This window comes from Pseudophryne corroboree, chromosome 2, assembly GCF_028390025.1.
Source record: "Pseudophryne corroboree isolate aPseCor3 chromosome 2, aPseCor3.hap2, whole genome shotgun sequence".
In the NCBI taxonomy this organism is placed as follows: Eukaryota; Metazoa; Chordata; class Amphibia; order Anura; family Myobatrachidae; genus Pseudophryne; species Pseudophryne corroboree.
Genome location: NC_086445.1, coordinates 164,920,099 through 164,934,539, shown reverse-complemented (window position 1 = coordinate 164,934,539; position 14,441 = coordinate 164,920,099). Strand labels below are relative to the sequence as shown.

General features: G+C 44.6%; 1 long non-coding RNA gene across 1 annotated transcript in view; it reads left to right on the top strand.

Annotated features, from left to right (window-relative positions):
* Window positions 1-5,328, top strand: part of LOC135050603 (uncharacterized) — a 47,414-nt gene extending 42,086 nt beyond the window's left edge. Inside the window, exon 3 of the long non-coding RNA XR_010241691.1 lies at window positions 5,067-5,328. This is a non-coding gene — a long non-coding RNA (uncharacterized LOC135050603). The remainder of the gene's footprint in view (window positions 1-5,066) is intronic.
* Window positions 5,329-14,441: the final 9,113 nt, after the last annotated feature.

Here is a 14,441-nt window from a genome sequence, read left to right as displayed (position 1 = left end):
GTTTTATTAGGTTTTCTAAAGTTTATCTCTAGCAGATAAAGGTTATTGCTAATTGGTACAATGTATGAGCAGATTTACTGCAGAGAAATTACAATAATCTCCTGAGAAATAATTTATCTCCTGTAGGAGGAGATTTATCAAAAGTTGGAGAGAGAAAGTGAAAAGTACCAACCAATTAGCGCCTGACATTTTTCAAGGACAACCTATAAAATGGCAGTTAGAAGCTGACTGACTGGTACTTAATCTGTCTCCAAGTTCTGATAAATCTCCCTCATAACGGTAAATTTACTAAGAGGGGAGTTCTATTTAAGATGGGATGTTGCCCATAGCAACCAATCCAATTCCAGGTATTATGTTCTAAAGGTGCTAGATAAATGAAAAGTAGAATCTGATTGGTTGCTATGGGCAACATCCCATTTTAAACAGAACTCCCATCTTAGTAAATTTACCCCATAGTCTGTTACAGGGCATGCAATCTGCCTACAATTGATCAGTTTTAAGCTTAGTGTATCGCAGTGTTAGTAGAAAACATTAGGCAATCTGGGTATGGCGATTGGCTACCTTCATCTGCATTTCTTCCCTGCCGGAGGGAGACTATAAAAATCCAAAACAAAACCTCTCTCCACCCCTATGTGGCAGGTTGTATCTCTTCCCTTATTGGAGTAACCAGCTGCCACTCACAAAGCCTCTTACAGAAATGGATAGTGTAATAGAAGTCCGTTCTGTGAGGGAGATCGGCCCAGGACCAGAAAAGTTCGAGTATACTGGGAAAAAGATATGCTCATTCCTACCACGTAGTTTTATGCCCGGTTATTTGCACGAGAGCTGATCTGTTTATGCAGTTATTTACAGCTGCCATTTTAAATGCTTCACACGCTGGCAGTCTGGTCAGCGGCTGACAAGATAACCAACACCTGACTGACATGATCTGTGTGCTTAAATGCCTCAAGTATAACATAACTTTAGTTCCACAAGTGGCCTGAACACTGCCGGTGACTGACCAGACAGCAACACCAGGGAGGATGATTTTTTTTTGCTGGAGATGTTCCGGCAGATCCAGGTTGCTAAATAGCAGTTAAACATGATTAAAAGATGTTGGCTTATGCAAATATAACTGGCAATAATAAATAGGGACCCATTTTGGGGGAATTTAATCCTAAACGATGTTCAGCAATGCCTGGCTGCACACATAATAGGTACTTGTGGTAGTGCCAACATGTCAAGTTTTTTGAGGGAGAACCTGGGATGCCACAGTATACAGTGTGTAGTTTTGGAACGGCGCACGGTGTTGATGTTAGGAATTGAATTCCCTCTTAGTTTTTGGACATGGTCCTCAGCCCTTCATACTAGCAGGCCTCTGTCAGCCAATTCACTTTTTTTAGGGTCTGTTAACTGAATTTTAATTTGGTCTATGTAGCATAGATTTTATGTCTGGTTATTAGAACGTAAGAAACAGCTGTTCAGTGATGCAACGGTTATGTTCCTTTTGTAATATTGGCTCAGTAGTTAGTATTGCTGCCTCACAAAAGTGGTCGATGCATTAGTGTTCACTGTAGAATTTTTTTTGGGGGGGTCAAAACTATGGCCTGTAATATGCCCCCAATTCATATTATGCCCCTTGGTAATTTCAATGTGGCTTATTTTTATTAGTTGTTGCCAGAATCTAATATTTGCTTTGTTTCTCATCGGACATTAAGTTCCACAATGCCTGTTGACAAAGACTGAATTGTACACTTGCAGCTTTAATAGTGGACAAGTCAGACTGTAATGGGTCAGGCACAGCCTGTGACGTAATTCCTGTCTCGGATTAGAATAATCAAGATAGGTGAGATTTAGTAGACACAGGGGAAATGTGACTTTACTGCCCAGTATGTATCACAAATGCCTGACTGCCTGTATTTCACAGCTATGGGAATTCACAGGTTTCAGATGACTTGTCTTTCCTTTGTATGACCTATGGGTGGTACAGGCTGCATGGTAGGCAAGCTGGCGGCAACATCGAGTGGGAGTCGTGACTCCCCTTTTGAATGGTGTGCACCTCCTGGGGGCTGAGTTGTAGTGGAGCATCTTAGTTGTGCATCTCAGCACTTGCAAAATCGTACGGGTGCATCTGAGCATTAACAGGCAGGGTGCTGCCAAAATATCCTAGCATGAACACTGTTTTGGCAAGGTAATTTTTTGTGGAGTTTGTATGTTCTCCCAATGTTGGTATGGGTATCTTTCCACAATACAAAAACATACTGGTAGGATTACTGAATTTTAACCCTTGGCTGTGTTATGTAGTATACAAGAACTGATGTGAACGACTAGTTACAATTAATAAATCATCCAGTATAGAAAATAAATGACCATGGAAAATAACCTTTAACACAAAAATGATCTGCTACAGAGCTAGCAATCTTGCCCCTTGCATTATTAACTGAAAGTTTAATGTATATAGATTTTACTTAACAGAATTATGTTGCTCCCTTAATACTACCATCGTTTTTTTTTATTTTATATAGTAGCCTATTACGTAAAAACTAGCACTACTTGTGTGGTTGAGGCTGTAAAAACTGATTTAAGTTTATTAAAAAAAACTTTTTGCTATCCCTAATTTATAAGTATGAATAAATGTCTTTAACCCTTTTAAAAATGGTTTCCGTGTGAGAAAGGAAGGGGTGTGTCTCTGTCTGTCTCGGGAAACTTCCATATACACTGAAACAAGGGCACTCACTGCTTTGTCACATTTGAAGATGCCAAAATATTTTAGTTCAATTCTCAGGCACAGCTAGTTCAATCCGTTATCTTAGTACAGAAAGCATGTCCATTTATATGGAGTCCAGTATTCAGCACACCCATTCACTTTGTGTTCCATAAATTTCAATGAAAAGAGCTGGCTAATCACCCATCACTTATATTCATGTGATATTACATAGGACTCCAATAGGATGCCATGCTATTCTTCAATTGGATACATCATATTACAGTTTCAGGTCTGTCGACTGCGGCCCCTTACGTGCCTTTATAAGACCCACATCTATGGTAAACAAACAAATGAAATATTACAAAATCGTGTATGTGTGTGTATGTATGTATATGTGTGTGTGTATATATATATATATATATATATATATATATATATATATATATATATATATAATATATATTTTTATATATTTATCAGTGCTTGTGAGTTATCACATCTTCTCATGCACCCCTATGTTCTTATTTAATCCAATTTGTTTGAGCGGTTTCCCTAAGTGTGTTTCTGCAGATATGCTTGGTGACTGCTTCACTTTTTTAAATTCAGGAGAGACTTGATGACGTCCGAAGTCTCTCCCTGTCCCGGCTTACTCTGTCTCCCTTTGAGAGGAGGAGGACACTTGGGCAGGCTGCACAGTTTTCCATCCCCTTTGACTTAGTGAGTTATCAGCACTGCAGTGCCACATATGTATATAGACATTTTATTTTTTCACCCCTACTCACTCCCCCCCTCTCTTCATGCTGATGTTGGGGCTGAACTTGGAAAAGTAGAATGGATTGGGAGTAATGTGTAATTTGTCAATAACATCTACGTCCTTCTGTCTTAGCACCTAATTCTCTATGGATTGCTACTGAGGCTGAAGTAGGGGTTTTCACAAAACTGCTAATGCTAAACATAGCATGTGAAGAGCCTCCCAGAAAGGATAAAAGATGGCCATCAATGCATGCAGAATCGCGTACCTCATACATGAAATATGCTCTTGTTGCATTTTAATAGATATACTCTGTGCTGTATGTATAATATACTTGCGCTGTGGTGTGAGCTGCCTACGTCTCCCTCTGATCGACTCCCAGGATGACACTGCTCTGTGGCAGACACTGTGCTGGGGTCCATGCTGCAGTGTCTGGAGGTGGCGTTTGAGTGAGCTGTGACCCTGTACATCTTGACAGTTATATAGTAGGATAATATCTTGGTGGTTTAAATATATTTATCTTGCACATTAAAAAAAATGTCCAATTTTATGCAGGCTAATAGAACACTGCCACATATTTATTTACATTAGCCTAATTTGTATTTATATTTTAAAGTACTAAAAATGGGAAATACTGCAGCCCAGCGTATGAGAGAATACAGATCAAGAATGGATCCATACAGAAAGAGCTTATGATAAAATTAGAAAGATGACATTGACATCATAAACACAGATTTAGAGCTGTGTACTTTGGCAAAGCCATGGGAATTGTGTGGCAAAGATTTTCTCTGATTTGCCATGTAATATTGAGGTTTTATACTGCCCAGAGTAGAATGTATATTCCTTGTGTAACATAGTTATATTATGTGATATTATTTATAAAAATGTAAGCCTGTTTTGCTATTTATTAGGCATAAATATATTGTTTAGAGAAGCTGCTATTTTACCTCATTTAACAAATGTGAATAAAAAAATACTGAGGTTTTTAAATCCTTCATGGCATGTAGTCCTAACTGTAAAGTGTGTGAAACATTTTTTTATCTGATTTACCAAGTAGAATTGCGTTTATTCATATACTATACAGAGAACAATATTTCCTGTATTATATTCTGTGTAATGTTACAAGAGTAACTATTTTATAAATCTTTAAATACAATTGAAACTCATGGCATTTCATGTAAATATACCAACATGATCATATTTATTGCTGTACTAAAGAAAATAGTTCTTTAAATCCACTATATGGGGATGCAGAAAATTAAATTTTAACAAAGGCTGTTGCTTTTAATCAGCAAGCTGGACCAGAATGTTTAATGGTCAGCAAGGAAAGTAAATTACACTTATCTTGTAAGACTATATTTTATACATCTTCCATCTGTTTGGAAGCTGTGCAGTATTGTTAACGTAATGTACAGCATGTATGTAACTTTAGATACTTTTGAAACGGACCATTCATACATACATACATACATACATACATACATACATACACTGATGCTGTGTTTTTTGTTCTTTTCATATTTATGTAGCAAATAACCTATTGTAAAGACAGTATAACTCGCTGTATTCCTGTGTACTTATAACACAAATATTTATTGTGTGTATAATCTATTACAAATTATTTTCTAGGTATGTGGATGTCCTCCCAAAGCCAGCCTGGAGAAGTATAAAAGATTTGCAATGCCAGATTCCAGTATAAAGTGACTGGTATGATCATACCAGTTCCTACAATGGGTTGGTGGTTTTCTGATTCTGCTTTATCTTAAGTGCCAAGCTGCTAAAAGGATGTGTTTAGTATCCTGGATGTCGGGATGCTGACGGTTATGTGACCAATGCCGGAATCCCGACACGAACTCAGGAGGCAGACGCCGGATAACAGACAGCAGACATCCAGACTGTGAGTATTGGGGAGGGGGATTCAGGATTCACAGGGAAAACTGGAAGAGGGGGGGGGGGGGGGGGGGGGAGAGAATATATATATTTCTCTATCGTCCTTGTGGATGCTGGGGTTCCTGAAAGGACCATGGGGAATAGCGGCTCCGCAGGAGACAGGGCACAAAAAGTAAAGCTTTCCGATCAGGTGGTGTGCACTGGCTCCTCCCCCTATGACCCTCCTCCAGACTCCAGTTAGATTTTTGTGCCCGGCCGAGAAGGGTGCAATCTAGGTGGCTCTCCTAAAGAGCTGCTTAGAGAAAGTTTAGCTTAGGTTTTTTATTTTACAGTGAGTCCTGCTGGCAACAGGATCACTGCAACGAGGGACTTAGGGGAGAAGGAGTGAACTCACCTGCGTGCAGGATGGATTGGCTTCTTGGCTACTGGACATCAGCTCCAGAGGGACGATCACAGGTACAGCCTGGATGGTCACCGGAGCCGCGCCGCCGGCCCCCTTGCAGATGCTGAAGTAAGAAGAGGTCCAGAATCGGCGGCTGAAGACTCCTGCAGTCTTCTAAAGGTAGCGCACAGCACTGCAGCTGTGCGCCATTTTCCTCTCAGCACACTTCACACGGCAGTCACTGAGGGTGCAGGGCGCTGGGAGGGGGGCGCCCTGGGAGGCAAATGAAAACCTTTTTTGGCGAAAAATACCTCACATATAGCCCCCAGAGGCTATATGGAGATATTTAACCCCTGCCAAGATTCACTAAATAGCGGGAGACGAGCCCGCCGAAAAAGGGGCGGGGCCTATCTCCTCAGCACACAGCGCCATTTTCTCTCACAGAAAGCCTGGAGAGAAGGCTCCCAGGCTCTCCCCTGCACTGCACTACAGAAACAGGGTTAAAACAGAGAGGGGGGGCACTGATTTTGGCGATATTGAGATATATATAAAGATGCTATAAGGGAAAACACTTATATAAGGTTGTCCCTATATAATTATAGCGTTTTGGTGTGTGCTGGCAAACTCTCCCTCTGTCTCCCCAAAGGGCTAGTGTGGGTCCTGTCCTCTGTCAGAGCATTCCCGGTGTGTGTGCTGTGTGTCGGTACGTGTGTGTCGACATGTATGAGGACGATGTTGGTGAGGAGGCGGAGAAATTGCCTGTAATGGTGATGTCACTCTCTAGGGAGTCGACACCGGAATGGATGGCTTATTTAGGGAATTACGTGAGAATGTCAACACGCTGCAAGGTCGGTTGACGACGTGAGACGGCCGACAAACTATTAGTACCGGTCCGGGCGTCTCAGAAACACCGTCAGGGGCGTTAAAAACGCCCATTTACCTCAGTCGGTCGACACAGACACGGACACTGAATCCAGTGTCGACGGTGAATAAACAAACGTATTTCTCATTAGGGCCACACGTTAAGGGCAATGAAGGAGGTGTTGCATATTTCTGATACTACAAGTACCACAAAAAAGGGTATTATGTGGGAGTGAAAAAACTACCTGTAGTTTTTCCTGAATCATTTTATTTTATCTGAAGTGTGTGATGATGCGTGGGGTTACCCCGATAGCAAATATTGGCGTTATACCCTTTCCCGCCAGAAATTAGGGCGCGTTGGGAAACACCCCTTAGGGTGATAAGGCGCTCACACGCTTATCAAGTGGCGTTACCGTCTCCAGATACGGCCGCCCTCAAGGAGCCAGCTGATAGGAAGCTGGAAAGATATCCTAAAAAGTATATACACACATACGGTGGTTATACTGCGACCAGCGATCGCCATCAGCCTGGAGATGCAGTGCTGGGTTGGCTTGGTCGGATTCCCTGACTGAAAATATTTTATTCATATAGAGCATTTAATAGGATGCATTCTATATATATGTACGTGAGATGCACAGAGGGATATTTGCTCTCTGGCATCAAGATAAGTACGTTGTCCATATCACCCAGAAGATGTCATGGACACGACAGTGGTCAGGTGATACAGATCCCATACGGCACATGGAAGTATTGCCGTATAAAGGGAAGGAGTTAGTTGGGGTCGGTCCATCGGACCTGGGGACCACGGCAACAGCTGGGAAATCCAACCTTTTTACCCCAAGTTACATCTCAGCTGAAAAAGACACCGTCTTTTCAGCCTCAATCCTTCCTTTCCCATGAGGGCATGCAGGCAAAAGGCCAGTCATATCTGCCCAGACATAGAGGTAAGGGAAGTAGACTGCAGCAGGCAGCCCCTTCCCAGGAAAAGAAGCCCTCCACCGCGTCTGCCAAGTCCTCAGCATGACGCTGGGGCCATGCAAGCGGACTCAAGGTGGGGGGGTAGTCTCAAGAGTCTCAGCGCGCAGTGGGATCACTCGCAGGTTGACCCCTAGATAGTACAAGTATTATCCCAGGGGTACAGATTGGAGAGTCGAGACATCTTCTCCTCGCAGGTTTCTGAAGTCTGCTTTACCAACGGCTCCCTCCGACAGGGAGGCAGCATTGGAAACAATTCACAAGCTGTATATCCAGCAGGTGATAATCAAAGTACCCCTCCTACAACAAGGAAAAGGGTATTATTTTTCCACACTATATTGTGGTACTGACGCCAGACGGCTTGGTGAGACATAGTCTAAACTGAAATCTTTGAACACTTACATAAAAGGTTCAAATCGAGATGGAGTCACTCAGAGCAGTGATAGCGAACCGGAAAAAAGGGGACTATATGGTGTCCCTGGACATCAAGGATTACCTCCATGTCCAAATTTGCCCTTCTCAACAAGGGTACCTCTGGTTCGTGGTACAGAACTGTCAATATCAGTTTCAGACGATGCCGTTTGAATTATCCACGGCACCCCGGGCCTTTTACCAAGGTAATGGCCGAAAAGATGTTTCTTCAAAGAAAAAAGGCATCTAAATTATCCCTTACTTGGACGATATCCTGAAAAGGGCAAGTTCCAGAGAACAGTTGGAGGTCGGAAGAGCACTATCTAAAGTAGTTCTACGACAGCACGACTGGATTCTAAATATTCCAAGAATCGCAGCTGTTTTCCGACGATACGTCTGCTGTTCCTAGGAATGATTCTGGGCATAGTCCAGAAAAAGGTGTTCCTCCGGGAGGAAAAAGCCAAGGAGTTATTCGACCTAGTCAGAAACCTCCAAAAACCAGGCCAAGTATCAGTGCATCAATGCACAGGAGTCCTGGGAAAAATGGTGGCTTCTTACGAAGCGATTCCATTCGGCAGATCTCAGGGGATTTGCTGGACGAATGGTCCGGATCGCATTTTCAGATGCATCAGCGGATAATCCTGTCTCCAAGGACAAGGGTGTCTCTTCTGTGGGGGCTGCAGAGTGCTCATCTTTTAGAGGGCAGCACACTCAGCATTCAGGACTGTGTTCTGGGGACCACGGATACCAGCCTGAGAGGCTGGGGAGTAGTCACACAGGGAAAAAATTTCCAAGGAAGTGTGGTCAAGTCTGGAGACTTCTCTCCACATGAATATACTGGAGCTAAGGGCAATTTACAATGCTCTGAGCCTAGGAAGACTCCTGCTTCAAAGTCAACCGGTGCTGATCCAGTAGGACATCATCATGGCGGTCGCCCACGTTATCAGACGGGGCGACACAAGAAGCAGGAGGGCAATGACAGCAAGGATTCTTCGCTGGGCGGAAAATCATGTGATAACACTGTCAGCAGTGTTCATTCCGGGAGTGGGCAACTGGGAAGATTTCCTCAGCATAAATGAATTCCACCCGGAAAAGTGGAAACTTAATCTGGAAGTTTCCACATGATTGTAAACCGTTGGGAAAGACCAAAGGTGGTTATGATGGCGTCCCACCTGAAGCGCCAGGTCAAGAGACACTCAGGCAATAGCTGGGACGCTCTGGTAACACCGTCGGTGTACCAGTCGGTGTATGTGTTCCATCCTCTGCTTTTCATACCCAATGTATTGAAAATGATAGGAAGGAGAGGAGTAAGAACTATACTCGTGGCTCCGGTTTGGCCAAGAAGGACTTGGTTCCCGGAACTTCAAGAGATACTAAGAAGGGTCTTGATTCGGCAAGAACCGTGTCTGTTCCGGGACTTACCGCAGCTGCGTTGACGCCAAGGCGGGTGAACGCCGGATCCTAAGGGAAAGAGGCATTCCGGAAGAGGTCATCCCTACCCTGGTCAGAGCCAGGAAGGAGGTGACCGCACAACATTATCACCACTTAGGTGAAAATATGTGCCAGGGTGTGAGTCCAGGAAGGCTCCACGGAAGAATTTCAACTAGGTTAATTTCTACATTTCCTGTAAACAGGAGTGTCTATGGGTCTCAAATTGGGTCCATTAAGGTTCAAATTTCGGCCTGTTGATTTTCTTCCAGAAAGAAATTGGCTTCAGTTCCTGAAGTCCAGAAGTTGTTAAGGGAGTACTGCATATACAGCCCCTTTGATGTCTCCAGTGGCACTGGGCGATCTCAACGTAGTTTTGGGATTCCTAAAAAATCACATTGGTTTAAACAACTCAAATCTGTGGATTTGATATATCTCACATGGAAAATGACCATGCTGTTGGTCCTGGCCTCGGCCAGGCGAGTGTCAGAATTGGCGGCTTTATCTCACAAAGCCATATCTGATTGTCCATTCGGACAGAGCAAAGCTGCGGACTCGTCCCCAGTTTCTCCTTAAGGTGGTGTCAGCGTTTCACCTGAACCAGCTTATTGTGGTACCTGCGGCTACTAGGGACTTGGAGGACTCCAAGTTGCTGGATGTTATCAGGGCCCTGAAAATATAGTTTCCAGGTTGGCTGGAGTCAGGAAATCTGACTTGCTGTTTATCCTGTATGCACCCAACAATGCTGGGTGCTTCTGCTTCTAAGCAGTCGATTGCTCGTGGGATTGGTAGCACAATTCAACTTGCACATTCTGTGGCAGGCCTGCCACAGTCTAAATCTGTTACGGCCCATTCCACAAGGAAGGTGGGCTCATCTTGGGCGGCTGCCCGAGGGGTCTCGGCATTACAACTTTGCCGAGCAGCTACGTGGTCGGGGGAGAACACGTTTGTAAAATTCTACAAATTTGATACCCTGGCAAAAGAGGACCTGGAGTTCTCTCATTCGGTGCTGCAGAGTCATCCGCACTCTCCCGCCCGTTTGGGAGCTTTGGTATAATCCCCATGGTCCTTTCAGGAACCCCAGCATCCACAAGGACGATAGAGAAAATAAGAATTTACTTACCGATAATTCTATTTCTCGGAGTCCGTAGTGGATGCTGGGCGCCCATCCCAAGTGCGGATTATCTGCAATACTTGTACATAGTTATTGCTAACTAAATCGGGTTATTGTTGTTGTTGAGCCATCTTTTCAGAGGCTCCGCTGTTATCATACTGTTAACTGGGTTCAGATCACAGGTTGTACAGTGTGATTGGTGTGGCTGGTATGAGTCTTACCCGGGATTCAAAATTCCTCCCTTATTGTGTACGCTCGTCCGGGCACAGTACCTAACTGGAGTCTGGAGGAGGGTCATAGGGGGAGGAGCCAGTGCACACCACCTGATCGGAAAGCTTTACTTTTTGTGCCCTGTCTCCTGCGGAGCCGCTATTCCCCATGGTCCTTTCAGGAACCCCAGCATCCACTACGGACTCCGAGAAATAGAATTATCGGTAAGTAAATTCTTATTTTATATATTTTCTCTAACGTCCTAGAGGATGCTGGGACTCCGTAAGGACCATAGGGAATAGACGGGCTCTGCATGAGACATGGGCACTTTAAGAAATACTTTGGACTCTGGGTGTGCCCTGGCTCCTCCCTCTATGCCCCTCCTCCAGACCCCAGTTTTAGACTGTGCCCAGAGGAGAATGGGTGCACTGCAGGGAGCTCTCCTGAGTTTCCTGCTTAGAAAGCATTTTTGTTAGGATTTTTTTCTCTTTTTCAGGGAGCACTGCTGGCAACAGGCTCCCTGCATCGAGGGACTGAGGAGAGAGGAGCAGACCTACTTAAATGATGGGCTCTGCTTCCTCGGCTACTGGACACCATTAGCTCCAGAGGGAGTGAACACAGGTTCGTCCTGGGCGTTCACCCCAGAGACGCGCCGCCGTTCTCACAGAGCCAGAAGAAACGAAGACAGAAGACGTCTCAGGCGGCAGAAGCCTTCGGTGCTTCACAGAGGTAACGCACAGCACCGCAGCTGTGCATCATTGCTCCCATACACCTCACACACTCCGGTCACTGTAAGGGCGCAGGGGGGGCGCCCTGGGCAGCAAATTAAACACCCCTCCTATGGCAAAAGTCTATATACATGTACAGGTGGGCACTGTACATGTATATAAAAGAGCCCCCGCCATTTTTTAGTAAGTTTGAGCGGGACAGTAGCCCGCCGCCGAGGGGGCGGGGCTTCTCCCTCAGCACTCGCCAGAGCTGTTTTCTCTCCACAGCACAGCTGAGATGAAGCTCCCCGGACTCTCCCCTGCTGACACACGGTGAAAGGGGGTTTTAAAGTAGAGGGGGGGCACATAATTGGCGTTTATACATTAAGCAGCGCTACTGGGTAAACAATCTGTTTTTCTCCAGGGTTATATAGCGCTGAGGTGTGTGCTGGCATACTCTCTCTCTGTCTCTCCAAGGGGCCTCGGGGGAACCTGTCTTCAGAAAAGAGATTCCCTGTGTGTGTGTGAAGTGTGTCGGTACACATGTGTCGACATGTTTGACGAGGAAGGCTCACCTAAGGAGGAGGGGGAGTGCATGATGGTCAGGTCGCCGTCTGCAAAGCTGACACCGGACTGGGTGGATATGTGGAATGTCTTGAATGCAAATGTAAATTTACTGCATAAACGATTAGACAAGGCTGAAGCTAGGGATCAGTCAGGTAGCCAGACCATGCCTGTCCCTGTGGCTCCAGGACCTTCAGGGTCTCAAAAACGCACCATATCCCAGATCACTGACACAGATACCGACACAGATACTGACTAGTGTCAACTATGAGGATGCAAAATTTTAAGACTATAGTTTTTATTGATAATACGTTTGATCTCAGTGGCTGATGTATTGTATTTGGTTATAAAGGTCAAAGAGCGTTTTGGGTTAGTTTCTCCATGGGTTGCTAAATTTTGGATCTTATTTTTCTTAGGTATAAGCAGTCCTTCCCTTTCCATCAAATTTACTTCTATAAGTGTTTTCTCTAATAGTTCCTTAGGATAACCCTGTTTCAAAAAGATGCAACCAAAGCCTCTGTCTGTGTGGTACATCATTAGAACAATTCCTACGAATTCGCATAAATTGGCCTTTTGGTATATTCGCCTTCCAGCTCTTGTGATGGCAGCTATTAAAATGGAGATATTTATTGCAATCTACATCCTTAGTGAACGTGACTGTATGCAATTGATTATCAATCCCTTTTACTGTGATATCTAAAAAATTTAAAGTGGTATCGCTTACATCATGTGTAAACTTCAAATTAAACTCATTGCTATTAAGACTGAATTAGGTCTGTGACAGTGGTATAATCCCCATTCCAAATTATAAATAAATCGTCAATATATCGCCCAAAGAAGACCAAGCTCGCCCCGTGTCCGCCACCCCAAATGTGGCGCTCCTCAAAGCGCCCCATAGAGAGGTTGGCGAAACTCGGAGCGAACTTGGTCCCCATGGCTGTGCCCAGTGACTGTAAATAAAATTGTGATTCAAACAAAAAATAATTGTGATAATATAAATTGAATTGATGAAAGTAGAAGGTTACGCAACGACTCTGTGATGGTATCTTCCTGTAAATAATGCTGCACCACCAATATCCCCTTATCGTGTGGGATATTGGTATATATTGCTTCAACGTCACACGTTATGATCTTATGTTTCTTTCCAGACAATTTGATTTATTTTATTTAAAAAATCTGATGTATCTCTTAAATAAGACTGCAGGGACGTTACGTAACCTTGAAGATGTGCATCAACAAAAGAAGATAAATTAGTGGTAAGTGAGCCTACACCAGAAATTATAGGCCGACCGGGTGGGGTAGTGATGTGTTTGTGAATCTTTTGTAAATGATAATATATAGGTATAACTGGGTGCAAAGAAAACAAAGTGCCATGTATCTTTAGAAATAGTGCCATTCGCAAGAGCTGTATCTAGAAGAGTTTTTAACTCCTTCTGATAAAGAGGGGTGGGGTCAGTGGCTAATTTCAAATAGGAAGATGTATTATTCAACTGCCTTTGTGCTTCAAGAACATAATCCTTGCTATTTTGTATAACCAGATCACCACCCTTATCGGCCTGTCGAAAAATAAGGTCAGTGTCAGCTGTTAGCTTCTTAAGGGCTGTTCTCTCCTTTTCTCTGACGTCCTAGTGGATGCTGGGAACTCCGTAAGGACCATGGGGAATAGACGGGCTCCGCAGGAGACTGGGCACTCTAAAAGAAAGTTTAGGTACTATCTGGTGTGCACTGGCTCCTCCCACTATGACCCTCCTCCAGACCTCAGTTAGATTTCTGTGCCCGGCCGAGCTGGATGCACACTAGGGGCTCTCCTGAGCTCCTAGAAAGAAAGCTTATTTTAGGTTTTTTATTTTACAGTGAGACCTGCTGGCAACAGGCTCACTGCATCGAGGGACTAAGGGGAGAAGAAGCGAACCTACCTGCTTGCAGCTAGCTTGGGCTTCTTGGGCTACTGGACACCATTAGCTCCAGAGGGATCGACCGCATGGAACTGGCTTTGGTGTTCGTTCCCGGAGCCGCGCCGCCGTCCCCCTTACAGAGCCAGAAGCAAGAAGAGGTCCGGAAAATCGGCGGCAGAAGACATCAGTCTTCACCAAGGTAGCGCACAGCACTGCAGCTGTGCGCCATTGCTCCTCATGCACACTGCACACTCCGGTCACTGAGGGTGCAGGGCGCTGGGGGGGGGGCGCCCTGAGCAGCAATAAAAACACCTTGGCTGGCAAATATATCACAATATATAGCCCCAGAGGCTATATATGTGATAAATACCCCTGCCAGAATCCATAAAAAAGCGGGAGAAAAGTCTGCGAAAAAGGGGCGGAGCTATCTCCCTCAGCACACTGGCGCCATTTTCTCTTAACAGTGCAGCTGGAAGACAGCTCCCCAGGCTCTCCCCTGTGGTTTGCAGGCTCAAAGGGTTAAAAAGAGAGGGGGGGCACTAAATTTAGGCGCAATATTGTATATAC